The 27,882-nt window shown below is 37.0% G+C and overlaps 1 long non-coding RNA gene across 3 annotated transcripts in view; it reads left to right on the top strand.

Moving 5' to 3' along the window:
- Positions 1-2,695: 2,695 nt before the first annotated feature.
- Positions 2,696-27,882, top strand: part of LOC145523528 (uncharacterized) — a 256,078-nt gene continuing 230,891 nt past the window's right edge. For 2 of the 3 annotated variants that reach the window (XR_014066679.1, XR_014066680.1), the window contains exons 1-2: positions 2,696-2,862; positions 5,317-5,394. This is a non-coding gene — a long non-coding RNA (uncharacterized LOC145523528). Of the gene's footprint in view, positions 2,863-5,316; positions 5,395-26,146; positions 27,585-27,882 lie in introns of those variants that run through there. The other variant, XR_014066681.1, reaches the window with a different exon arrangement.

Below are 27,882 nucleotides of genomic sequence, written 5' to 3'. Positions count from 1 at the left end.
AATCTACAAAATTTCAGTAAAAGCAGATTTAATTCTGGATCTCATAGATGACCACTTTGTAACCGAGTACAAGTATGCAATTTCAGAATGCATGTTTTTTTGCATTTATCATGGCATTGGTGCCTGGCAATATCACCCTGTCAAAGTCTAATGAGAGATCTTAGAACTGAACAATAAAAAGACAAATAATCCAATTATAAAATGGACAAATGATTTGAATATATCTGTGGACTAAGTTTCTAAAAAGACATTCACTTCAAGTGAAGACCAAATAACATTAATTTGTGCTTTTTCAAGGTGTAGTTAACAGCTGACAGAAGAGAAAAAAGGGATGGGAGAAATTAGTCACTCTCCAACTCATTTTAATTAAAAATTTATTTTACATAAGTTATAGGTATACAATATAGTGATTCACAATTTTTAAAGGTTATATTCAGTTTATAGTTATAAAATATTGGCTATGTTCCCTGTATTGTACAATATATCCTTGTAGCTTATTTTATACCTAATACTTTGGTATTAGGTATAAAGCCTAATACCTTAAGCCTTACCCCTATGTTGCCCCTCTCCTCCCCTCTCCCCACTGGTAACCACTAGTTTGTTCTCTATATCCGTGACTGTGCTTCTTTTTTGTTATACTCACTAGTTTCTTGTATGTTTTAGATTCCACATATAGGTGATATCATACAGTATTTGTCTTTCTTTCTTTGACTTATTTCACTTAGCATAACGCCCTCCAAGTCCATCACGTTGTTGTGAATGGCAAAATTTCATTCTTTTTTATGACTAAGTAGTATTTCTGTGTGTGTGTGTACATACAATATATATGCCATTTCTTCTTTATCCATTCATCTATTGATGAACACTTAAGTTGCTTCCATGTCTTAGCAATTGTAAATAATGTTGCTATGAACATTGGGGTACCTGTATCTTTTCAAGCGCTCATTTTAAGTATGTTAAACCCAGAAGATCTACAGAGGTACAGTCAGTAACACACTCAATTTACAAGCAGCAATTTAATTTCTGTCCAACAATATAATTTTTCATACTCAATTAATTGTGAAACCCAGGTCCCCACTGACCAGCCATATCTTGATTTCTCATCTATTAAATGAGTGTAATAGTCTCCACCTTATAGAGTTATTGTGGGTATTAAATGAATTGCTATATATAAAGTGGCTATTATCTATTAACTAGTATATATGTTAGATATTATTTAACAAACTTACACATTTGTTTTGGTTTCATAGTTATATACATGTTCTAATCCTAAGAAATTTACACAAAGTTTTGTATTTGAACTATAATACAAATCTATAATTGAAATATAATACAAAGCTATAATCATGTAGTTTTTAAAAAAAGAAATTTAAGTCAATAATGTGGACATTGAGAGTTTTTCTCCCTTCTTTTTTTTTTAAAAGGGATTCATATTTTACTCAAATTTGAGAATGATTAGTCTAGAATAAACTTGGGCTTTTTTTCCTCTATATATACTTTTTAATACACAACAGGTGTCACTCTCTGAGCTCTTAAAAATTAATAAGGAAAACCATACTTAGGTCCAGTTGTCTTGTTAGTAAAGTTTTATTTCAAATGTACTTATTCGCTCAGTCATGTGCAACTCTTTGCAACCCTATGAACTGTAGCCCACCAGGCTCTTCTGTCCGTGGGGATTCTCCAGGCAAAAATACTGGAGTGGGTTTTCATGCCCTCCTCCAGGGGATCTTCCCAATCCAGGGATCGAATCCAGGTCTCCCACATTGCAGGTGCATTCTTTATCGTCTGAGCCACCAGGGAAGCCTTTTAGTTCAAATACTAGTGGATAAAAGAAGGAGGCATGTTGCATGCAAATTTGTAAACTAAGAGTTAGAATGTCTTCAATAATTTATGTAAACCTTTAGCAAGTTGTTTAACCACTCTTGGCCTTAGTTGGAATGTCTTTGAAATAGAGATTTGCTTTTGGGAATTCCCTGGTTGTGCAGTGGTTAGGACTTGGTGCATTCACTGCTATGGCACAGGTTCAGTCCGTGGTTACAGAATTAAGATCCTGCAAGCCATGCAACATAGCCAAAAAACAAAACAGAAAAAAAAGATTGACTTTCAAATCCTTTCAAGGTCTAAAATTTTATGACATTTTCAGTATGCCCACTGTTATAGTATGATAAGTTGTTATTACATCTGGCACTTAATAAAGAAATGTGCCCTTCAAGGGGCCAAGCTTTCATGTGTTATCATTCAGTTGGGAGATTCTCTGGTGGCTTAGTGGGTAAAGAATCTGCTTGCAATTCAGGAGACGCAGCTTCGATCCCTGGCTTGGGAAAGATGCCCCGGAGGAGGAAATGGCAACCCACTCTAGTATTCTTGCCTGGAGAATCCCTTGGACTGAGGAGCCTGGCAGGGTACAGTCCATGGGGTCACAAAGAGTAGGACATGACTGAGCAACTAACACTTTCAGGTGTTTGTTCTGCCCTTTTCTCATTCTCTGCTAGTCTGAATACACAGTTAAATTCTCCAAAGTAGCGGAAGAGAATATAGTCAGAAGAACAAGTTATAGCAATTACCACCTTTGTGCAGTATTCTCCATAGTGCATCTGGGCTGGCCCCATTTAACAAATAAGAGTGCAGCTGTGGTGATGATTTGTGACATCTAAGACTGAGTCACAAAAAGCCTTGCAGCTTCTGCCTTGGTCTCAGAGCTCATGTTATAGGGGAAACAAATAGCCACTTAAAATTTACTTTAGACCACCGTGCTGTGAGGAAATCCAACCTGGCCTCATAGAGAGGCCATGGAAGAGAGAGATGCCTGAAGAGCCTATCCAGTTGAAGTGTGAAATGAAGAAGCCATCTTGGATGTCCAAGGCAAGTCTTCATATAACTTCAGCCTCGTCTACTATCTGAACAAAAGCATGACTCCAGAATGAGAGTCACCAAGCCGAAATAACTTAATTTACAAAACTGTGACAGATAATAAACTGTTTGAAGCTGTCGATTTGGCAGCAATTTGTTATGCAGTGATAGATAAGCTTGTTTAAGGGCCAAAAGAATGCTCATTTCTCTTTTGATCAGTTATATCTACTTTATATCCCTCTCATATGAACTCCTTTTTAGAAAAGTATAGTCATGTAATTTTTTTCAGGAGAAAATTTCCTCTTTGTTTCATTAATAAAAAAAAATAATCACAAAGACATGGTTTCATGTCATTTCATCATCTTTTGGATGCCCAGTTTAAGATTCATTTTCCGGAAATAATTGAGTCATCATCAACTTTGCAAATCCTGTTATTAATACCCTTGAAAGAAACTAGCTTTAAGAAACAAAACATAACTACTGTTTCTATAAACATACATGTTTGACCCTTATGACTATAAAAGGATCAGAGAAGATTAGGAGTGGGAAAGATGTTTAACAGGAGTCCACTTAAATCTGTTTTATTATTTTAACATTATATTTAACCTAGGTCATTTATCTTAAAACACATTTAAGTAAAATTGAAATGTCCTTTAAGGTGTTGACATTTTATAACTAAATCCAACTATCCCTAAAAAAGAGGTTTCCATTTATTTTACTACAAATGTTTTTAGAATTGACAGTATTTACAGATAACAAAGTGTTTTATAATACTTAATTTCATACTGCTGCTGCTGCTGCTGCTAAGTCGCTTCAGTCGTGTCCGACTCTGTGCGACCCCATAGACGGAAGCCCACCAGGCTCCGCTGTCCCTGGGATTCTCCAGGCAAGAACACTGGAGTGGGTTGCCATTTCCTTCTCCATAATTTCATACAGTATCCCAAAATAAATTCTATTTAGGTCAAAGTGTTAAAATTTGAAGTTCTATGTTTTTTAAAAACATAAGTTGAGGAGAAATGTTTCCTATAAATTTATTAAATTGTTGTCAAATTATTTAAAATAGCTCACAGAAATTCAGGATAGAAGTAGAAGTTTAGGCTCCAGTAAATGAACAAAAGAATTGATGGACATTTTAATAAAGAAGAAATAAAATTGTTTAATAAACAGAGAACCTGGGAAAGATACCATCAATGGGCTTTCTATGATCTCTTTTTTTTCCCTGCTCATTAAATTTGAACAATCAAGTACTGTTCCCTAAGCAGATCACCAAAGGTATTACTATTTAAAGACCCTTTCTAAAATTTGCAATATACTTTGTTAAGGCAAAAAGTAAAAGGTAGGCCATTGGCTTAAAAATGCCCAGGACAACATTCTCTTATTTTTATTAAGCAATTATTTAATAAAGGAGTCCCCAGGTTTCCAATATTCAATATACATATATACTGGGCCTTATTATTTCTTAGATTATTTTACTCCAGTCAATTCACCCATTTTATGAGCAGCTTAATGTTTTGAGCCATCTTTTCCAGAAGTATGTTATTAAGAAGATTCATTTTTGAGAGCTTCCCTTGTGGCTTGGATGGTAAAGAACATGCCTGCAATGCAGGAGACCCAGGTTCTGTCCTTGGGTCAGAAAGATACCCTGGAGAAGAAAATGGCAACACACTCCAGTATTCTTGCCCAGAGAATCCCATGGACAGAGGAGCCTAGTGGGCTACAGTCCATGGGGTCGCCTGCAAAGAGTCAGATGACTCAGTCAGATGACTGAGCCACTTTCGTGTTTATTTTAAAACAGTGACTAATAACTTTTATTTTTATGTTTTTCAAACTATTAATTTATTCTACAAATATTTATTGAATATTCTTTGAGTGTCTCTCTAAGCGGCTGGGAGACACAACAGACAAAGCAGATCCCCACCGCCATGAAGCATGCGCTGGCGTCTAAAATATTTAAATCACAAATTCACCAATGGCGTATAGGTAGTTAAAAAAAAAAGAATTCCAAGGATTGAACTGTGGAACAATCCAATATGTGGTGGTGAGAATGATGAAAAGTAAAGGACAGAAGAAATTAAGATGCCATTAAGAGATACTTCTCTTAATGAGGTAAGAGAAAAAGTGGAACTGTTGAGTGCCCTGGAAACTGAGTGAAAGGAGTATTTCAAGGAAAGGGGAGTACTCAAGGGAGTGTCGGGTGCTTTTATGGGATCAAGTAGGATGAGAAATAAGAACAAGATTTAAAATGTGAAGATCATTGGTAACTTACTTCACAGGAGTTGGTTCAGAGAAGGGGAGAATGGAAACTGGAGACAAGTCAAAGAACAGAGCAATCCCAGTGCAGACAACTCTTCTTAACACTTTTTCTGTAAAATAAAGAAGAGAATTGGAGTGATGAGTGGAGGAGAAAACAGGATCCAGAGCCAGGAACAGTTTAAGATAGAAAAAATTGTATCTATATGTTTATAGGGACAATCCCACGGAGAGCAGAAGATAGATGATGCAGAACAGAAAGTGAAGAATTGCTGGAGCAAGGTCATTGAGAAGGTAAGAGGGGATGGGATTCAGTGCATGAATGGCCTTTGTTGGGAGGATGAATAGTTTATCCTCAGTGGAAGAAAAGACACTATAGATGGGTCAAGATGCAGTGAAGTGGCTAGATGTTCTGGGTGAGCTTGGGGAAATTCTCCTCTGACTGCTTCTTTTTTTCTCAGTGATGCAGGGAGCATTTGTCTACTGAGAGTGAGAATGAGGGAAAATGAAAATTTTGGAGAAGAGGGAAAGGCATACAAAATGGGACAGATAGAAAGCACATAATAAGATAGAAATAAGTCTAAATATATCAATAATCACAACTATGAATGGAATAAACTTTCCAATCAAAAGGCAAAATTTTTAGACTGGATTGAAACAAACATTTATGCCATTTATAAAAGTCAGGTGTAAAATGCAAGAACACAGAAAAACTAAAAATTAAGGATTCAAAAGGGATAACTGTCAAATGTCAAGTAAAAGAAACATGATCTAAATATATTATTACCAGATAAAATGACTTTAAGGAGAACTACTACTTAACGGTAAAATATTCAGTTCACTAAGAAGGTAAAATAATTCTAAATTTGTATGCCTCTAATAATGTAGCCTCGAAACATAGTATGACAGAATCACAAGGAGATTTTTTAAAGTCTGCCACCGCAGTAAGAGATTTTAATACAATTTTGAGAAATTGGATCTGTAATTAAACTCTTTTTATAAAGTATAAAGTAAAAAAAACAAATAAAATCAGGCACAGGAAGCTTTCCTGGTCAGTTATCTAAACATTCAAAGAACAGACCAATCCAATATAGCACAAACTCTTCCAGAAAACAAATTGAGAAAGAATGTTCCCCAGCTTGTTTTATGAGATCAGCATAACCTTGAAACCAAAGTTACTGAAATATGGTACAATTTTATTTTTTAATTAAATCAAAATATTTTCAAATGAACAACCTGATTTGCTTGATAGCAAATTTTTAAAAAGATAATACATCAAAATCATGATTATCTCAGTAGATGCAGAAAAGGCATTTTGCATAACTATTCATAAAAAAATTCTTAGCAAACAGAATAGGAGGAAACTCTTAAAACTGAAATGTAGTTGATTTACAATATTGTGTTAGTTTTAGTTGTACAGCAAAGTGAATTAGTTATATATACAGTTTTTTTCAGATTATTTTCCATTATAGGTTATTATAAGATATTGAATATTGTTCCTTGTGTTGTACAGTTATTTCTTGTTGCTCCTATATTTTATATATAGTAGTGTGTATCTGTTAATCCCATACTCCTAATTTATATACCCCTTTCCCCTTTGGAAATCAATCATAAGTTTCTTTTCTATGTCTGTGAATCTGTTTCTGTTTTATAAACAGATTCATTTGTATTATTTTTTAGATTCCACAGATAAGTGATATCATACAGTATTTGTATTTCTCTGTCTGACTTACCTCACTTATTATGATAGTCTCCAGATCCATCCATGTTTCTGAAAGGCAATATTTTATTCTTTTTTATGGCTGAGTAACATTCCATTACATGTATATGTATGTGTGTATATATATATATATACATATATACACACACACACACACACATACATACAACATCTTGTTTATCCACTAATCTGTTAGTGGACACTTAGGTTACTTCCATGTCTTGGCAATTGTCAATGGTTCTGCTGTGAACACTGGAGTGCACATATCATTTTGAATTAGCGTTCTCTCTCTTCTAAGTATATACTCAGGAGTGGGATTGTTGGATTATATGGTAGCTCTATTTTTAGTGTTTTTAAGGAAGCTCTATACTGTTTTTCATAGTGGTTGCACCAATTTACATTCCCACTAACAGTGTAGGAGGGTTAAAAGGAAACTTTTTTAACCTGCCATTGAGCCTGTCCAAAAAATGTGCAGTACTTCCTAACATAGTGTTGAAAGCATAACCTTAAATGATGAACGGGACAAAGATGTCCTCTATCACCATCACTGTTCAACACTGTACCTATAGTCCTAGCTTGTGTAATAAGGAAAGAAGAAGAAATAAAAGGCATAATGAGTTAAAAGGAGGAAACAAATTATCGTTATTCATAGATGAAATACAGTTGACCCTTGAACAACAGCGTCACCACAGTGAGCATCCAAGTATACATTTACATAGGCTCTCTGTATCCATGGTTCCTCATCTATAGGTTTAACTAACTGTGGATCATCCAGTATTATAGCATGTATTTACTTTCTAAAAAATCCACATGTAAGTGGACCTATGCACTTCAAATCCCTGTTGTTCAAGGGTCAACTGTAATTTTACATAGAAAACCTGAGAATCTACAGATAAAGTATAAGATTTAAATAGGTTAGCAAGATTGCTAGATAAAAACATCAACATATAAAAGTCAATTGTACTTCTATGCACTGCAACGAATAGTCAATAATGCATTAGGAAAGGTGCCATTTCTTACAGTGACCCAAAGCACCAAGTACCTGCTAATAGAGTTAATGAGAGATAAGCAATCTCTTTTTGGAGAAAAACTTAAAGTTTATTGGAAAAGGAATTAAAAAATATCCAAATGAGCATAAAGACCTTTCATAATCTTGTGTAGAAGAACTCAGTATGGTAAAATTGCGATTCTCCCCCAATACATCTATTTTCTTAGTATTATTCTAATGGTTGTACCATCAGGATTTTTCATGGAACTAGACACATTAGTTCTAAAATTATCATGGAATAGCAAAAAGTCAAGAAGTCATGAAATTCCCAGAGAAGAAAAACAATATAAGACGATTTACCCTTGTAGATATCAAGGCTAAAATAAAGCCATGAAAATTGTTTAACACAGGGTTAGACAAACAGACTAAGGGAATGAAATAGAGAACACTGAAACTGATCCAGGCACAGAGGAAAAATTTGATCTCTGCCAGAGCTTGCATGTCAGTAGGAAAGAAGTGCTATTGTTTATGTTAATTTATAAAACATTGTGTCATGAAAAAAATGAAATTGTACTTCCTTCCACAAAAATCAAGTCTAGGAAAAATGAAAGACTTACTATGAAAGGAAAACTTGAAAATATAAGAAAATATCTTTACAGACAAAAACATGGGAAAATATCTTTGTAACCTTTGAATATGGATAGATTTATTAAATAAGACACATATAAGAATATGAGCCAAAAGAGTAAAAAAATTATCCATTTACACTAATATTAACGTTTATCATAATCAAAAGGAACCATGGAGGGACTGAAAAATACCACCATTCACTTGAGAGAGAATGAAAGTGAAAAGTGTCTTAACACTATTTTGAAAATAGCTTTAGATGGGAATACATAGGAGCTAAATGATAAAGAAAAGCAAGAGAATGATAGATCCAAAATTCAGCATACTGCCTACCTCTGAGGATTCAGGTAGGGAGTCAGCTATAACAAGGAAGGGGACCTCTGATACACTAAGATTTTATTCTTAAGCTGATATCTGCTACAGGAGTGTTCATTTCCTTAAAATTATTTTAGCTAAGCACATATATTTCATATGAATTGTATATAAATAAAATACAATTTAAAACATTTATAGTGTAATACAAATCAATTCAAAATGACAAAGCAATACTAGAAATACATTGGCTTTCAAATGGAAAGGGAGAGCTTCAGGTATGGTTTGATCCAGAATCCATACCTACAGCTGGGGAAGAGGGCATCTTCCTTAAGAGCACATAGCCTGCACTGGGAAAGGTTAAATACCAGAATGAAGAACAACTGAGAATGAAAGAATCTAGGCAGGGAAAGTTAGTAAATGTCCAGAGCCACAAAACAAATATTTCAGTTAACATTTCTCATCTTGAACTGAACTTTGAAAATCCTTGTTTTTCCTATTTGACTTTTGCTAACCTTGATTTCTAGCTGAAAGTAAACATTAAGAGGTAAAATAATTTTATAATATCCCTTAATTATTTTGTACATATAACCTTCCAACTCATGCTTTAACTTTTTGCTCAAAAGATATTTTGATTCAATAATAAGCAGTCTTCTTAAGTGTGGTGGCATTCTGATTGAGAAATAGTATTAAGAGCTTGTTAAAATAGTGACTGCTGTGCCTGTGTCCTTGTATCCCAGTATATGTATAACATATATTCAAGTCATAATTAGGATCATGTTGATTTCGAATATAATTGCAACTTTACTTTATGTTATTTATTTAATTTTCATATTTTTCTAGTTTTGAAGCTGCTATTTTAATAGACAACTTTCCCAAGCTATTTAATATTATCAAAGTTTATAATTTCTTTTGAATTATTGTGGATTTAAATAATTTAAAATCTCCCTATTAAGTCCAAAAATTTTAAAGAAAATTGTTCTTTTTAAAATTTCTTTATTGAAGTATAATTAATTTACATTTTACCAATCTCTGCTGTACAGCAAAGTGACTCAGTTATACACATAAATATATTCTTTTTTGATGTTCTTTTCCATTATGGTTTATCCCAGGAGATCGGAGATATTTCCCTATGCTATATAGTAGGACCTTGTTGTTTATCCGTTCTACATGTAATAGTTTGCATTTACCCACCTCAAACTCCCAGTCCATCCCTCTCCCTCCCCCTATTCCTTGGCAACCACAAGTCTGATCTCTATGGAAGCAAAATTATTCATGATAGCAATCTCTCAAGACCTCAAACAGATTAAATGCTATGTAATTTAATGTTTTGTTCATGACGCAATGTCATTAGGAATGTAAATTACTTTGTTATAATTACAATTAATTTCTGATACAAGTAGCTGTTTGTTTCTGTACTTAAAGGTATTATTCTAACTGGTGAGTGTGAATTTTTTGTTTTTTTGGTCGCTACTCTCCACATGAGCATTAACTTAAACAAAATTATTTATTTATGTATTTATTTTTGGTGGCACTGGGTCTCTGTTGCTTTTGCATGGGTTTTCTCTAGTTGTGGTGAGTGTGGGGCTACTCTTCCTTGCAGTGCATGGCCTTCTCATTGCCATGGCTTCTCTTTTTGGAGAGCACAGGCTCTAGGAGTGCAGGCTTCAGTAAGCTTGGCTAGTGGACTCAGCAGTTGTGGCTCATGGGCTTAGTTGCTCCACAGCATGTGGGATTTTCCCAGACCAGGGTTTGAACCCATGTCCCTTTCATTGGTAGGTAAATTCTTATCCACTGCGCCACTAGGGAAGGCTGAGCTTTAACTTTGTGAAGCTATTGATATGCCAACACCTATCAGCAAAACTCTTCTAAGCTGTTACATCTTACGTGCTACAAACTAATTAAAAGCATGATATAATCATGTCAAAAGTATCTGTGAATAAATTTTAAGTAAAGTTCTCACAAAAATTATGTACTTGAATTTTGGAGTAAAATTTTTGATCTCCCTTATATATCATAGTAGCTTTAAAATTTTTACTTTTAATTTTTCCTTTTTACCAAGTTTTCAGTTATCTTGTTCTAAGGAATCCTATGAGTATAGATTATTTTGTAAACAGGAAAAAGCACTAAATATGAATCAAAGTGCTGAATTATTTTAGTTATGTATGATTTAACCACTGTAATGTTTAAATTCTATACTTCCTATTCATAGCAGTGAAAGTCGCTCAGTCGTGTCCGACTCTTTGTGACACCATGGGCCATACAATCCATGGAATTCTCCAGGCCATAATACTGGAGTGGGTAGCCTTTTCCTTCTCCTACTCATAAAGCTTTATTAATTCCTTTCTAAGCTATCTGTGATTTCTATTAAAAAAGATTCTGTTTTTCATTGTCTGTCTCATTTACTTCAAAAATTACTTTAGTGATTTATTTCTCATTTTATATTAAAACTATTTGGTGCTCTTTCAATAATCTCCATTGTCTGTAGGACAAAACATAGACTACCAAAATTCTTCTCTTGTGTATTTCCAAATTGCCTACCTTCTTTTACCTGCTATATCTGTGTGTCAGCTCTCTTTTCACATCCTATTTGTCTGGATTATGTCATTTTCAGTCCTATTTCCTGGTGAATTCTACTAACTTACCTACCTCTACTAAGTGATCCAATGGTTAGATCCCTTTTCTTTATGAGACCTTTCTTAATTTCTCCCAGCCCACACAAAACGCTCTCTTCTTTATGTTTAATATACTACCCTCCTACCAATGTAGAGCTTGCATACAATTTTGTATGGGAGTCTGTCTAGAGTAACCTATGGATGACTTTGTATATCTCTAACACTTAGCACAGAGTTTATCCACAGTACCTAGAACAGTCTCTTAGTAGATACTTGGTAAGGATATAATGATGGTGAATTCTTTTCATTTAGAGGGCATGCCAGTAGCTTACTTGAGAGTTCTTGTCCTTTTGTGATGGAGTGGTGTGGGTTTCCTTTTGGTGAGGAATTCTTGCAGGCAGAATACTGTGAGTACACATTCATACCAGGAAAGTAAAATACAGACCTCCGGCCAAAACTCAAGTAATTCTGGCCAAAGACATAAACAGCCAAATTCCTTCAAAAATAGTTTCCTAGAAGCAATTTGCATTGACTGTGCTTCGGTCCAAACAGACTCCTTTAAAAGTGTAAATCTTTAAAAGCATGGTAAATCTAATCATTGCAGCTAGATGGCTTGGAATAGTAGTGTTTAACTTTTGGCTAAAATCATCTAGATTTTTGTCAGTAATTCAATTAATTTTTCCAAGTCACCATTCATCTTTTTTACAGGTATGTGGTAGAAAGTACATATCTTTTTAGAATGGGAGTAGCTTTCTAATTACTGAACAGTCTTTCTTCAGGTGTAGAACTTGTTGAACCTAGGATGTGGAAGGAATTTAAAAAATGTGAGTATCATGGTACAGTGATTAAAGAGTCAGTGGAAATTGAGCATTTTTCCTTAATGTGTACGTTGATCAGAAATTTGAATGCCTAAATTGGTTTAAAGACATTCTATTCCTAAACTGGGTTAAAGACATTCAAACTGGGTTAAAGACAGAGTCAAGATCAATAAACAAATAGACAAATGTTTATTAATTTGCAAGCCAAGCCTACCAGGTGGCTCAGTGGTAAAGAATCCACCTACCAATGCAGGAGCTGCGAGAGATGCGGATTTGAGCCCTGGATTGGGAAGATCTGCTGGAGAAGGGAACGGCTACCCACTCCAGTATTCTTGCCTGGAAAATTCCATGGACAGAGGAGCCTGGTGGGCTACAGTCCATGGGGTCGCAAAGAGTCAGAGACAACTGCGCGGCTTTCACTTTTTTACTTCAAGCCTTACATAGGATGAAAAGAGCCATAATCTTTGCCTTTAAGAAGTCTGAAATCTGGATAAATAGATATAGGTAGATAATATGTATTATTTATTGAGATATGAATTCACGATTGAATAAAGCAGTATATCATACTTGCCAAAGAATAATACATGATAGAGAATATCATGAGAGAGAAAGAGAGGTGTTCTTTCACGCTGGGATGAGTATAGAAAGCTATAGCAAAGTAAACTCAGAGTTGTACTTGAATAATGGGTGGACTTTGAATATGGATGAAGAGAGGTAAAAACATTCTTGGAGATAAAGAATGAGTACAATGTGAACAACGCCATGGAGTCAAAGCCATTTTGGGAGGAGAGAAAAGATCAGTTTTTCAGAGAGGTGCAAAACTGTAGACTAGACTAGGAAAGGAGTTTGGAGTCGGGTTGTGGAAGAGTGTGAATGGCAGGTTATGGAATAAAGATTTACCATGTAAATGAGTGGTGAGGAGCTATTTGGGGAAGATTTTGATAAAAGAGAAAGCTTGATCCAAGTTGAGGTTTAGGAAATTACTTGTTAGCCATGTACCCTTTGAAAAGGAAGGCAAAGAGTTGAGGTAATGTGAAGAGGTTTAGAAGACTAACAAAGCAGTACAAGTGTGAGGTAAAACAGAGGACACATGTAATTTTTCTGTTCAGCATCCCCTTTCTTCTGATTCAGCGTTTCTGGTGGAGATGACACCATCCCCTGCCAAGAGTACATGACCCTGATGTGCTCAATTAAAGGAGTCCATTCCTCTGGTCATAATTATTGGTTCATGAATGGGCACACACACTAAAGTGAGAAAATCAGTTTTATCTCTAGAGCTCTTTCTGTTAGACCTATCAGAAAAGATACCCTCTTCTTCAAGGATTCTAACATTGTCAGTGGTCATCTTTCCTGTCATATTGTATGGTATCCAGCTTCCAAGATGGTCCTCAGTGTTCCCTTCTGATACTCGTGTCCTTGTATAATCTTCTTCCATATTGTATTAGAGTCGGTCTATGTCTATATGATGAATGGGGCTTCTCTGATAGCTCAGTTGGTAAAGAATCCACCTGCAATGCCGGAGACCTGGGTTTGATTCCTGAGTTGGGAAGATCCGCTGGAGAAGGGATATGCTACCCACTCCGTATTCTTGGGCTTCCCTTGTGGCTCAGATGTGGTAAAGAATCTGCCTGCAATGTAGGAGGCCTGGGTTTGATCCCTGGGTCAGGAAGATCCCTTAGAGAAGGGAACGGCTACCCACTCCAGTATTCTGGCCTGAAGAATTCCATGGACTGTATAGTCTATGGGGTCACAAAGAGACACGACTGAGCGACTTTCACTTCACTTCATATGGTGAATGAGTATACAGCAGAAGTGATGGTATAAGTGAAACTGTGTAGGGACAGAAGCTACAGATTCCAAAGTTAAATCTAGACTTAGTATCAAGACTTGAGTTTTAGATAAAAGGGAACACCAAGTTTTTTAGTTTAGCAAATGGTTATTATCATTAACAGATGTAGCAATGTCTGGAAAGGAGATTTGTTGTTGTGGGAGAAGGATAGGAGGAGATAAAGAATATATTTTCAGGTCAAGATTCTGGATAGTAGCATTAGGAACAATGGCTGGTATTGATAGAAATAGACTGTCTCACAAAACACTGAGTTCTATGTCACTGTATGATTTCTTATTGAGGATGTTGGAGACTGAACTAATGATAATAACATAGCATCTAAAATCACATCCAAGTAGATGATTTGATTTCTATCAGTTGTTATACAAACACATACTCAAAATAAGGGATACTTAAACAGAGGCAATAGCCATAATCTCTCCTACCTTAGAGCTCTTAACAGTTCTTTTCCTTGTTTCGCACTTGTTGCATCAGGTGAATTTTAATCTCTGTTGGAGCATACCCAGTACACTAGACAGACTAGAACCAGGATCAGGGGGCTTTGGTCACAGCCATCTCTCAACTTTGCAAATTATTTCGGTTCCACTTTCACTTGATTCTATGCTGTATAAAACTGACCATCTCAGAAAACACTAAAAAAGAACCAAAGAATTCTCCAGCAAACTGACAAACCTATATGTCTTCTTTCTATTAGAAATAATTTTATGTCCTGTAAAACATCTTTCCTATATTGCTCAATACACTCAAATTACCCTTTTCCTTAATTTTCTTTTCTTTTAAAAAAACTTATCACCTATTCCTTGTTTCTGAAAAAATTTCCCTTTTCTTTAACATAATCCCAAAGTAAACAAAATACTTTGCTTGGAGAAAATAAAACAGAAATGTAGAATGAAGAAATTAGACTAGACATTTCCTAAAATTCCTTTCAGCTCATAAACATAAATAGCAAATCCAAAATATTTGTATTCAATAGCACTGAACTCCTTTAGTAATAGTTAAAATTTATTTTAATGACACAATTATACAAATTATGTTTTTCAATACTTTTTCATCAAATTGTAAAATTCTGTGGACATTTAAAAGGGATTTACGGGCTTGCAAAAGCTAATATGCTTTTCTACTAAGCATCTTATTCATAAGAAGCCAAATCTTGATATTCAATAGGATTTGTGGAAAGCAGCAAATAAGGAAGTGGGACAATGAGAAGAAAACAGGTTCATCAGATTCTTGCCTCATTCTCAGCCTCCCTTTACCCCTTCACCTTGGATTTGCTCAGTACACTCATTTTTTTCAAGTCTGGAAAAATCTCCCCTGCTTGATCAATTTGGTAGATACCTACCGTGAAGATTTATTATTCATTTTTTGTGCATCCCTGCAAAATAGTCCTTGAATATTTTAATGAGAAATAGGGTTTTTCTTAGAAAATATTTGATAATTTGAGTGATTTTGTAAAACTACACAATAGAGTTTTTTCATCATTGGAAAGGCACTTAACATATTAAGTTTTCTTATGCCATCTAGAAACATCAGAAAGACCAAGCTGATGCAATTTTCACTCATCATTTACTTGATGAAAGCAGGGAAGTTCCCAGTTGGCCATTTGTAAGCACCTCCAGGGCTAAAGGAACTATTTGACTTTTAAATTCTATTTGCATAAGCAAATACAAATCAAGACCCAAATCATGGATCAACTGGCCTCAAAATTTTCCCCTTCTTGATGTTGTTCTTTTCTTCTGTCCCTCCCTGCAGCCTCCCTCCTCTTGTTGACAGTTCATCTTACCATAAGCTATTACAATATAGAAGATATTATCTTTCAGGATAAAGGCAGAAGGCCAATGTGGGAGGCAGAATTTTGGCAGTATTCTGAATTTTCTTAAAGACAATGTGCATTCTTCTTCCTTCATCCCCTTAGAAGTGAGAAATAAATCTCACCAGCTTTAATGGAACAAATTTAGCTCAGCTCTCAACAGGCAAAGTGTTCTTTTTTTTTTCTGTAGTCACTTCAAGAAGATTCCTGAGCCTTCATTGTACAAGCTTGCTTCAAAAATATTTTGCTCTTTCTTTTGGTATGACTTGTGCAGTATACAAGTGTAATTTAGTAATAAAATTTTAGTTTTCATGTTGCAAATCTGGTTGCCCTAGTTTAAAATTACATGTTGAATTATGAAAATCAACATTTAGTTGCCATGGGGAAAAGAGAAATTGTTTAAATATGCAAGCTTGGTGTCTTTTCCACTCATATCTTCCATCCAGAAAGTTGTCTGGAAAACCATTACCCCTCTACTAGAGATATTGCACAAATGTAATGAAAATCTAAAATAATTTTGGTTTTCACTGACCTTTTCTTATGAATTAGTCACAGTTTCCATCTTACTCTCTGATGGATTTTGTCAAAGGATTACTATGAAGAAGGAAATGTGGTTTTGGATTGACTAATACAGATATGAGAAGAGTGTAAAATACTGGTCTATTTGAAAACAATGGACCTAAAAGAAAATTCAGAAAGACTTAATTTGCTTTGTATAGCTAAAAACATTTTATGTTAAAGCCTAAGTAATATAGATTTAGGAAACTTTGGTAAGTATGGCATTTAAGTGTGCCTAAAACGTAGGCACTAATAGGCTATTCTATATTTGAATCTCAAGTTTTAAAAACAATATTCAATGAATTTTACATTAGATTTACTTTTTGGTAGATTAAAAAATAATTTTTTAAAACAGAAGAAACAATGTCTCTTAATTTGAAATAATATCTCACTACCTTGACTAGTTCATGGGATTTTAATGATTATTCTGGGGTTGCTTTTGAAGAGGAACTACAGCTAGAGATACTGCTGAATTAGCAATAAAGTCCGGGGATCTGAAAACTGAAGAATTCATGGTGGTGACGAATGGGAGGTAAGACTGTTTAGTGTCTGTCCCAATAGAAGGAAGTATTTAGTATTAGTAGTCAGTGAACAAGATCCAGATATAAGTTTTCAAGTGGCTGTTTTCCCAGCTCTATTACACACTTCATACCCTTTGGCAGCCTCAGATTTACTGCCTTTGGACGGTGAGCTTGTTAAGCCTGGACTGAGGGTTTCTGCAGACAACAGAGATATTTTCTCTATCTTGAGTCTCTGGACTCTTTCCCAACCCTTGCAATGGCACAAATGCACATCCTTCATCACAAAGGAGACCAAACACAAGAGTGTAGAAGGATCAGTGCTATGCTCTCGGCATGACACAGTGGCTACAAAGTCACAGAGCCCTCGGTCTCAGACCTTCTGCCACTTAGCAGTGTGTGACTCTGGAACAGTCTCCTCTCTCTGACCTCAGAGTTGGCTATACAATGAGATTCATGGGGATTTATGATATGAAATTATGCTACATAGTTAGAATTTACAGAAACTATTTTGGATTAGGAATATGTAGACATTAGAATGAACTCTTATAGACTCTGCTTCTTATGAGAGATGGATTTCATATAAAAAGCTGGCTGATGGAGCACTGACATTTTGGCACCAGTTCATTGACAGCAGGGACCACAATAAGTGCCTCGTTCCTGCCAGAACATGAGGTTTTGTGAGAAAAGTGATAATTTTTGTAACCTTAGCTCATTGTTAATGACATCCCTTCTAGCAACACCATCTACTGCCCAGCTTTTTTCTAGAGCCAAATTTTAAGAATGTGCGTAACCACTCACTCTCTCTTCAATTGCTTGGAACTTGGGTACTTTTTTTCTAATTAGTCTATTTTTTCTTTATGGACGGTTTGGGGATTTTTCTCTTATTTTTGGTAGCCTGAAATTTCACCAAGACTGAATAGGCATAGATTCCTGAGCTCCCCAACTCTCTAATTCATCTTAAAAAGCCCTTTGATCTGAAGTCTAGTGTTTTTCTCTAACTCCAGGTAATTTTCTTTCATATTTATTTTCACATTTTACTACTTGCATTTCCTGCTTCTGAGGACTTACATGAGAGGTATTTGAAATAATCTAAATCTCTTTTCCATGTCTCTTAAATTTTCTTTGACATTTTCTGTTTTTCTTTTGTACTGCATTCTGGGAAGAGTCCTCAGTTTGGTCTTTTAGTTCTGAAAGTTAGTCTTTAATGATACCTGTTCTGATATTCAGTTCCTTTATTATTTTTTTTTCTTTTTGAATCCTGAGTGTAAAAAGTTGGCTTAATTATAACACCTTAGTTCATAGCACAATTTTATCATTTGTCCATGTAAGAATCTTATTTCACTCATTTATTTTTCTAAACTTCATCCCTGATTTGCATTTCCATTTTCCCTACCACTATTTCCATTTAGTATACTTAATATAAGATCTTGAATCTGCATATATTCTTGCGTGCCCAAAGATATTTTGTTGTCTTCTGTGCATGCTTTTCTATTGTTATAAATATACAATATTGTGCTATGCAGCATAGTTTTTAAAAAATTTGGCAGTAATAGTTTTAGTTTCTAAGAACTCCAATTGTCTCTCTTTTTTATAGCAATAATATTTTTGCTCATCAGTGTGATATCTTCTCAAATCTCTCCAAATAGATGTTGCACTTATTTTAAGGTCTTACTTTGTTGTCCCCATTAACTTTCTATAGGTTTTATTTCTGTTATTTGAACTGATGATGCTTTCCAGTGATGTTAATTTTCCTCAAATATTTGGTAATGATTATTTGTTCTTATTGTCTGTTTCCTTGACCAGATGAAAATCCCTGTTTACTTGTCGGTTAATGCATGTTTCTCTTTTGCTGATAAAGGAAGAGCACAGTGAGATGTGCACCCAGAGGGCTGGTGTATTAGTTTTCTAGGGCTGCCTACTTTTCTAGGCTGCAAAGTACTCCAAACTAGGAATAGAAATTTATTCTCTCACAGTTCTGGATGCTGAAAGTTCAAAATCAAGGTGTTGGCAAGGCAATCCAAACTCCAAGCCCCTAAGAGAAGATCCTTCTTTGCTTCTTTCAACTTCTGGTAGCCCTAGGCACTGTTTGGCTTGTGATAACATAAATCCATGCTCTGCCTTTGTCTTCACAGGGTCATCTTGCCTCTGTGTCTGTGTGTCTCTTGTCCTCACATGGTGTTTTCCTCTCTCTGTCTGTTTCCTCTTCTTATAAGGACATACAAATCATATTGGGTTAGGGGCCAACCGTGTTTCATTTGGGCTTCCCAGGTGATGCAGTGGTAAATAATCAGCCTGCCAATGCAGAAGTGCAGGAGACACAAGTTTGATCCATGGGTCGGTAAGATCCCCTGGAGAAGAAATGGCAACCCACTCCAGTATTCTTGCCTGGAAAATTCCATATACAGAGGAGCCTGGTGGGCTACAGTCCATGGGGTTGCAAAGAGATGGATACGACTCAGCATGCATGAGCATGATACTTCATTAGAACCTAATCTTAACTAATTAAACCTGCAATGACCTATTTCCAAATAAGGTCATTTTTGACTGTACTAGGGAGTAGGATTTCAACTTACGTTTTTGAGGGATACAATTTAACCTTTAGCAGTGGGTAAATAGCTTGTCCACTGAGTGAAAGTGGGCTTCCCATCCTTACCTTGTACATTGTCCTTCTCCATTCCCAGAAGCTCTGCTGGGAGTGTCTGATTCCAGAACTCCCAGTTTCAAGACCTGTACCTAGTGGCTGATGGTAAAGAATCTGCCTGCCAGTGCAGGAGGCACAGGTTTGATCCCTGATCTGGGAAGACCCCCTGGAGAAAAAATGGCAACCCACTCCAGTATCCTTGCCTGGGAAATCCCATGGACAGAAGAGCCTAATGGGCTACAGTCCATGGGGTTGCAAAGAGTTGGACATGACTTAGCAACTGAAACAACAGCAACATGACAGTTTACCCTGGTGGCAAATGCTAGAATCAGAATACTCTTTTATTTCCGCCCTCTGCTGTCACTGAGGAAGTCTTGCTAGTCTCTGCTTCTCAGGCCCCAGAACCGAAGACAGGAACCTTTCCCAAAGCCTTTTAGCTTTGTTTATAAATGAGATCTGCAGTCAACTGTACAGATCTTTGCTCAAAGGGTCACTGGCCAGATCTTCTGACTGGTCCTTTAATGACTCATCTGATGATTTCTCCAGGACTGATTGGTTTGATTAGCTCAGTGCCTAAAACTCATCCAGGATTTTTCCTAGGAACTTTTGCTCCTTTTGCAATAGCTTCTATTTGGATCTTGTGTTGCAGTTTCTCATTTCTCTGTAAATCTGCTTTCTACCCCTCCCCCCAAACACTCTTTGTGTACTGGAAATTCCTCACATTTTCTGGTCCACTGATGCCATGCTTTCCTGTTTTTCTCTCTATTTTGGATCCTTCTTTAACCACATCTTTTCTTTAAAATATCAGTGGTATTTAGATGGGAAGGAGATAGATGTACTTGTTTGCTCTGCCATAAACATATGGTGTATGGTGTTGATCTAAACTAGAGGGTCACAAGGTTTTTCCTGCAAAGGGCCTAAGAGCAAAATATTATAGGCTTTGTTGGCTATAACATCTCTCTTGCAACTACTCAACACTGCTGTTATAGTGCAAAAGCAGCCTACACAGTATGTAAATGAATGGAAGTGGCTATGTTTCAATAAAATTTAACTTACAGAAAATAGGCTGTGGGCCAAGTTTGACCTATCCCGGAAACTAGTGGTTCTCAAGTTTATCATGCGTCAGAATCTCTGGGAAGACTTGATAAAACACAGATTACTCTTCTCACCTCCAGTTTCTGACTCATTAGGTCTGGGGTGGGGATGAGGCTGTCCCAGAATTTGCATTTTTAATAAGCTCCCAGGTGATGCTGATAGTACTAGTCTGTGAACCACACTTTGAGAAACACTCATCTAAATAACTTATGTTTCCTAAACACCACCATCTCAACCATTTATTGATAATACAACTGTGCACCCTATTCATTTATTCATTCATTCAATAAGTATTTTATTGAGTTTCTCCTATATGCCAGGCTTTGTTCTAGGTTTTGAGGATATTGCCATAAATAAGACAATGGCTCTGTTCTCATGAGTGAGAAAACTAGACAACCAGACAAACACAAATATACCTATAAAAGATATAATATTAGGTAGTAATAGGAACTACTTAAATAGAGCCAAGGGGAAGGAGCGAGAGATACAGGGACAGAACTCTTTTATATAGGATAGTTAGGGAAAATCACTTGGAAGAGATGCCATCTGAATATGGAAGTGAAGATGTAAAAGAACTAATCATGAGAAAGGTAGAGCATTCCTGGCAGAAAAAACAGTAAGTATTAAGGCCCTAAGATAGTAATGAGTTTGTGTTTGAGAAACAGCAAGGGAACCAGTGCAACTGGAGTGATTTGAGTAAGGTAAAGGCTGGCAGCAGTTAACTTTAGAAAAGTGGGCACGGTGCACATGTTTTAGGGATTTGTAGCCCGTAATACAGAGTTTGCATTTTACTTTGTTTCATGGGAATACACTGGAGATTTTTGTGCAGAGGGTTGACATGCTAACATTTACAATTTCGAAGCATCACATTGGTTGCTATGTGGGAAACCCTCTGGGAGTGGTGGCTGTGGCAGAGGATGAAGATGACAATGGAAGCAGAAAGGCAAGTTGGGAAGTTTCAAGAATTCTAGGAGAAGGACTGTAGTGGCTTAAACCAAGATGATTTTGGTGATGAGATACACTTAGATGCAGAATATATTCCGATGGTGGAACCAGTAGAATTTGCTAATAAATTTGATGTGGAGTATTAGGTAAAGAGCCATATCAAAGATAACTTCTAAGTGTCTGTCTTGAGCAACTGGGTGGGGCTGGATAGGAAATTAAGATTCCATTTCTAGAACATCGTGTTTGAGATATTTCTTAGACATTCAAGTGATGTTGTTAAAAAGGAGCTCAGCTGAAAAGTCAAGGCTAGGGATATTAATTTGGAACTGATCAACAAACTTTTAATGTTTTATATTTAAGGCCATCCTGTGAGTAGTATCCTGAAAGTGAAAGTCACTCAGTCGTGTCCGACTCTTTGCAATCCCATGGGCTAGGAGGGCCTGCCAAGATCCTCTGTTCATGGAATTCTCCAGGCAAGAATACTGGAGTGGTAACTGTTCGCTTCTCCAGGGGATCTTCCCAACCCAGGGAGTGAACCCAGGTCTCCTGCTTTGCAGGTGGATTCTTTAATGTCTGAGCCACCAGGGAAGCCCAAGAATATTGCAGTGGGTAGCTGATCCCTTCTCCAAGGGATCTTCCTTACCCAGGGATTGAACCGGGATCTCCTGCATTGCAGGTGGGTTCTTTACTGGCTGAGCTACCAAGGAAGCCTATTTAAGGCCATAGACTGAAGGAAATCACCTGCAGTGTGACTGTTGATAAAGGTGGGGTTCATGAGTTAGTGTCGCTAACATTGACATGTAAGTTCTATCAATATTCCTCTTCTGTTATCAGTATTTCCCCCCTTACTTAAGAGACTTTGAGAAGGTTTTTGTGCCTTGCAAATAAGCAATCCCTGACAAAAAAGATCCATTACCTTATCTGTATAAATGAGGTAGAGTTTTGAAACCATGTACACTTCTTATCACATTGTTAGCTTTTACCCAGTGAAATTTTTGTTCTTATTTGGATAGATGTTACAATAACAGATGATGTGTATGGTTTTTGAACTTAAAAGATAAGGTTTTATCTGTTGTGTCTGTACAAGCAGGAGAAATGTGTTATAACTTGTTAATAGTTTTACCTAGGGAAGATTGCCATCCTGGATGTGAAATGGTCTTGGTATCAGCCCCACAGCTAGGATTATGTAGACTCCTTTATGTAGTTGGTTCCAATTAGAACAGAAATCATATACTTTTGATAATGTTAGTTACAATGAATTTTTAAAAAATTCTTAAGCTAAGGGAGACATATAACACAGAATTATCAATGTTACTCAGTCTACATTTTACTTTATTGGGGGGAAAGGCACTTGTTATTTAACAGAGATGTATTTCTTCTTTATCTTTTCATTTGGACGAAGAAGGCAATGGCACCCCACTCCAGTACTCTTGCCTGGAAAATCCCATGGACGGAGGAGCCTGGTGGGCTGCAGTCCATGGGGTCGCTAAGAGTCGGACACGACTGAGCGACTTCACTTTCACTTTTCCCATTCATGCACTGGAGAAGGCAATGGCAACCCACTCCAGTATTCTTGCATGGAGAATCCCAGGGATGGTGGAGCCTGGTGGGCTGCCGTCTATGGGGTCACACAGAGTCGGACACGACTGAAGCGACTTAGCAGCAGTAGCAGCAGCAGCAACCATGGAGCCCAAGTTGTCACAGGGGCTTATGAGCAGGCTGTGTGTGGGTATGTGTGTGAGTATGTGTGTGTTTAGTTGCTCAGTCATGTCCAACTCTTTGCAGCCCCAGGGACTGTAGCCCACCATCCTCCTCTGTCCATGGGATTTTCCAGGCAAGAATACTAGAGTGGGTTGCCCTTTCCTACTCCAGGGGATAGGTGTAACAAAAAGACATGTCTCCTGGTCCCGAGAGCACTCTTCTACTGTAGCCCCTGTTACATGGCTTTTGTTAGGAATTTTGCTATTTAAAAGATGAAAATTAAGCCTACTCTTCCAGCTCTTACACTGTATAACTCCACTGTGTAAACCCATTAATGTTTATCTTTTGTGATAGTACAACTCCAAGTTCCAAGGGAGGTCTGAAATCATTTCCCATATCATGTGCCAGGGTACATGCTGGTCCTTATGGCCAGGTCATCACCAGCCTCAAGCTTAATTTCCTGATTCTCTGACTGTCAGAAGAGCTTGTCTAGTCAGTCACTCCCTGGTTCAGTCGGTGGACAGAAGGGGGCATTTTTTTCTAAGAACAACAGCTTTCTCATCATTACTGTTTTGACACCTATGCTCCTTTTCCTCTTTCTCTCTCTCCAGTGTTGTTGAGAAATACAAATATTTGCTGAGGGAGCCTTATTTCAGTGGGGTCATGCCTCCAGACAAGGGATTAGTGAGCTCAGGTGATCTCATCAGTCTCTTCCAGTTCAATAATTTTATAGCTGCACAAACTGGCAACATGTTCTGGGCAGAGTTCAAATGGGCATCCATTAATAATTCTGGGAATGTCACATCTCACTGACAATAAATGTGAGGACCCCTTGACCAGCTGAAGTAATGGAATTAGCTGAGAAGAAGAAGGTACTGGACTTTAGCCTCAGATCATGTGTACAAGCCGGTAATTTATTAATTTATTCAAGCATAGGATTATTTTCAACAAATAAGAGATCAAATAATTTATTACCTTTTCAAAGGCCCTCTTGAAGACAGCTGGAGAAACTGGCATGAGGAAAAGGAGATGTCTAATTAACTGAGTAAAACCTAATATTAAATCCAAACTGGAAAATTTCTAACTTTTTTACTTGGAAGACCAGTTTTAGGAAAAGCAGCTATTACATCTTGTTACTTTTCTTGGAAAATAAAGTTCTAGAATTAATGTTACCAATTAAAATTACATATTTTTGTTATTATTTCAAATGTTTAACTTTAGCAGTCCCAAGTGTAATAGGTTGTAATTCCTTACAGGCTTCCTTAGACATGTGGTCTATAGTCTGAAAATCAGATCATGATCATAAATTTATTTTTTATTGTCTTTAAACATCATTAAATCAAACTCATTATTATAATAATAAAAAGGCATCATTTTAGTAGTTTTTTTTTTAAAACTGAAGATTACAAGATTCCTATAGAGCAAATACTTCAAGAAAATAAACCCCAGCAGCCTTCATTTTGAGCAGGAAAGGAAGCTCTGAGGAAGAAAGGCACCAGGCTCCTGGCTAGCAGTTTTCTAGGTGTTCTTTGTGCTCCAGGGAGACCCTGTGTCACTGTCCTCCGTGACTGTGTTAAAAACTAAACAAAACAAACCTTATCAAAAAGGCAGGTAAATACCTTAACTTTTCCTTCCCACTGCCACAAACTGTATGTCTGTCATAATTACATTTGTGTATAATGAAACAAAAAAACCCACATGGAATTTGTTAACAACTTTGTTTTGTAAATAGCATACAGTGTACAGAATCCTTACTCTGTTTTCAGCTTGGTTAAAAAAATATGCTTCTCCTGTAGAATTCCCTACCCTGTTTATTGGCATCATCCTCTAAGTCGTCCATGTAAATAGAATCCTAGAAGTCCCATTTTAAGTGCCTTCCCCTCCCTCACTCCTCATGGTCTACTGGTCATGAGTTCCTGGAAATTCCATCTTCCTACCATGTTTCACTAGCTCTCCTCTTTTATCCATTCCCTCTGTAACAACCTGGTTGAAAACTTAGGGCCTCTATGTTGGGATACTGCTGTTGTCTCCTTAGATATTTTTCCAGCCTTCTAACTTGCCTTCACCCTTGGTACCACCACTTCCACTCCTCCCCCAACCCTTAGCAAATCTATCTCCTGGACAGTCTACAGATAAATCTTTCTAAATTACAAATATGGTCATGTTAAGTACCCATTCAAAATTTTTCAGTGTCCTCCTAATCCTTGGAGGACAAAGACCACATCCTTGCCCACTCTGGTATTTCCTTCACCTGCTCTATTCCTGAATGTTAGTCCTTCCAATATATTTTTCCACATCATTTTACAGCTCCGTACTGCGTACTATGCTACCTGTCTTCCCACTCTAGCTGAAGGACTCCTACTTATAGTTTAATACCCAGCTCAAATAGTTATTTTTTCGGATCAACCTCACAACTTCCTGACTTGCCCTTTTAAACAGAGCTGGCCATTTCCTCTTTAGTGATACCAGTAAAATCAAGAATTCATTTCTGTACTAACATTTGTCTTCCCTAAGAGACTCTTAGTAGGAAGTAGGTCATTTCTATCTTCATATATCCTCCATCTAGCACTGGGCCTGGTATATGGGAGATGTTTTATACATTTTCATTGAATAACAGGAAATCTAAGCTTATGCTAAATATAATATTTATTCTTTTTAAGACAACTTTTATTATTTTCTTCTGCTCATAACAGTATTAACAAACATTGTTAAGAATTCAGAAAAGATACAAAGAGTTAATGGTCTTTCAATAGCCCTTGAGTACAGATTGAATCTAGAGGTTTTTGTGTTTTACTTGTAAGGCTCTTATAGACTTCCTATCTTCTATCACCATGGATTCTGTCTTTCAGAACAGGTCTGAGGTTACTTATTACCATGGCTAACAGAGAGAGGACTCCAGTAACCAAGCCAGAACTCAGTTGTTGTCCCTACAATGAAATGCTACTTCAGATTGGAACCCTGTCCCAAGCTGCAGCCTCTATGATATCTTAGTGCCAGAAAGGCTGAAACCCAATTTCTCCCTCTCAGAACTGGAGATGCTAACATTTTGCCATCTTGCAGAGACATAACTTTGCTGACAAAAGTCCATACAGTTGAAGCTATGGTTTTCCAGGTGGTCCTGTACGAATGTAAGTTGGATCATAAAGAAGGCTGAACACTGAAGAATAGATGCTTTCAAACTGTGGTGCTAGAGAACTCTTGAGAGTCCCTTGGACAGCAAGGAGATCAAACTAGTCAATCCTTAAGGAAATCAACCCTGAATATTCCTTGGAAGGACTAATGCTGAAGCTGAAGCTCCAATACTTTGGCAGCCTGATGCAAAGAGCTGACTCATTAGAAAAGACCCTGATGTTGGGAAAGATTGAGAGCAGGAGGAGAATGGGAAGATAAGGATGAGATGGTTGGATGGCATCACTGACTCAATGGACATGAGTTTGAGCGAGCTCCAGGAGATAGTGAAGGACAGAGAAGCCTGGCATGCTGCAGTCCATGGTGTCATAAAGAGTCAGACACAACTTAGCAACTGAACAGCAACAACAACAGAACAAAAAGTTAAAAAAACTGAATTCCACTCAATGAATGTACTAATTGTTTTTCCTAATTTGTACCATTAGCATTTGTTTCCCAAGTGCTTCAGTGGTAAAGAATCTACCTACAGTGCACGAGACAAGTATTCAGTCCCTGGGTCGAGAGAATCCCCCTGGAGAAGGAAATGGCTTCTCACTCCACTATTCTTGCCTGGGAAATCCCATGGTCAGAGGAACCTGGAAGGCTACTGTCCATGGAGTTGAAGGAGGAAACAGACAAAGCTGGACTCCATCTTAGGCCAGGCTGCGAACATTAGGCTACAAGCAGGGTCACCCTCCCAATGGACTCTGAACTTTGTGCCCGTTGTCTATAGAGATGGCATACCAATGGAAAACCAGACCCCCCGGATAAAACAGCCTCAGGACTTGTATTTGGACTCTCTGTCACCTAAAAAATATGCTAATTATCTCTGTAACAGAACAAAGTCGTAAATTCCATCATGTTTATTGGGATGTGACCACAGGCCTATTGATATATGTCCACTGTTTAACTATTGAGGCTTATGACACACGAATCATGGGTTAACTTTGATCGTATCTCTCTTTTACCTTGTCCAGACTAGTTTCAAGGAATCTGGGGAGGTGGGTTTGAGCAAGTACACTTAGGGCATATAAGGTTTTCAGAAAAACTGGTCAGGGTCCTTGTCTAAGAGGAGACTCTGCCTTGGGCCCGCCATCTAATAAACTGGATTCCACTGTCTGCATTGTCCTTCTGAGTGAGTTTGTTTCCCGGAACGTGTGGCTACAACAGGGTTGCAGAAGAGTCAGACATGACTTAGCGACTAAACACCACCACCACCATTAGCATTAGCTCTATTGTCTTTAATCATAATAAATAGCTTATCTATATAAAAGACTAAGTTTATAGTTACTGTTGCCAGTTATGAAAAACCTCTGAAGTATAGTCAGTTGGGTTAGTGAGCCCTGATAGTTGATGTATAGTTTGCTCTGTGAGGATGTGGTTCACGGTCCTCACAGAGTCCAAGTGCTCTCTGCTT

Source organism: Giraffa tippelskirchi, chromosome 10 (assembly GCF_054371585.1).
Source record: "Giraffa tippelskirchi isolate mGirTip1 chromosome 10, T2T-mGirTip1v1.2.pri, whole genome shotgun sequence".
NCBI classification, from domain to species: domain Eukaryota; kingdom Metazoa; phylum Chordata; class Mammalia; order Artiodactyla; family Giraffidae; genus Giraffa; species Giraffa tippelskirchi.
The sequence above is the reverse complement of the archived record's forward strand: the minus strand, read 5'-3'. Positions and strand labels throughout refer to the sequence as shown.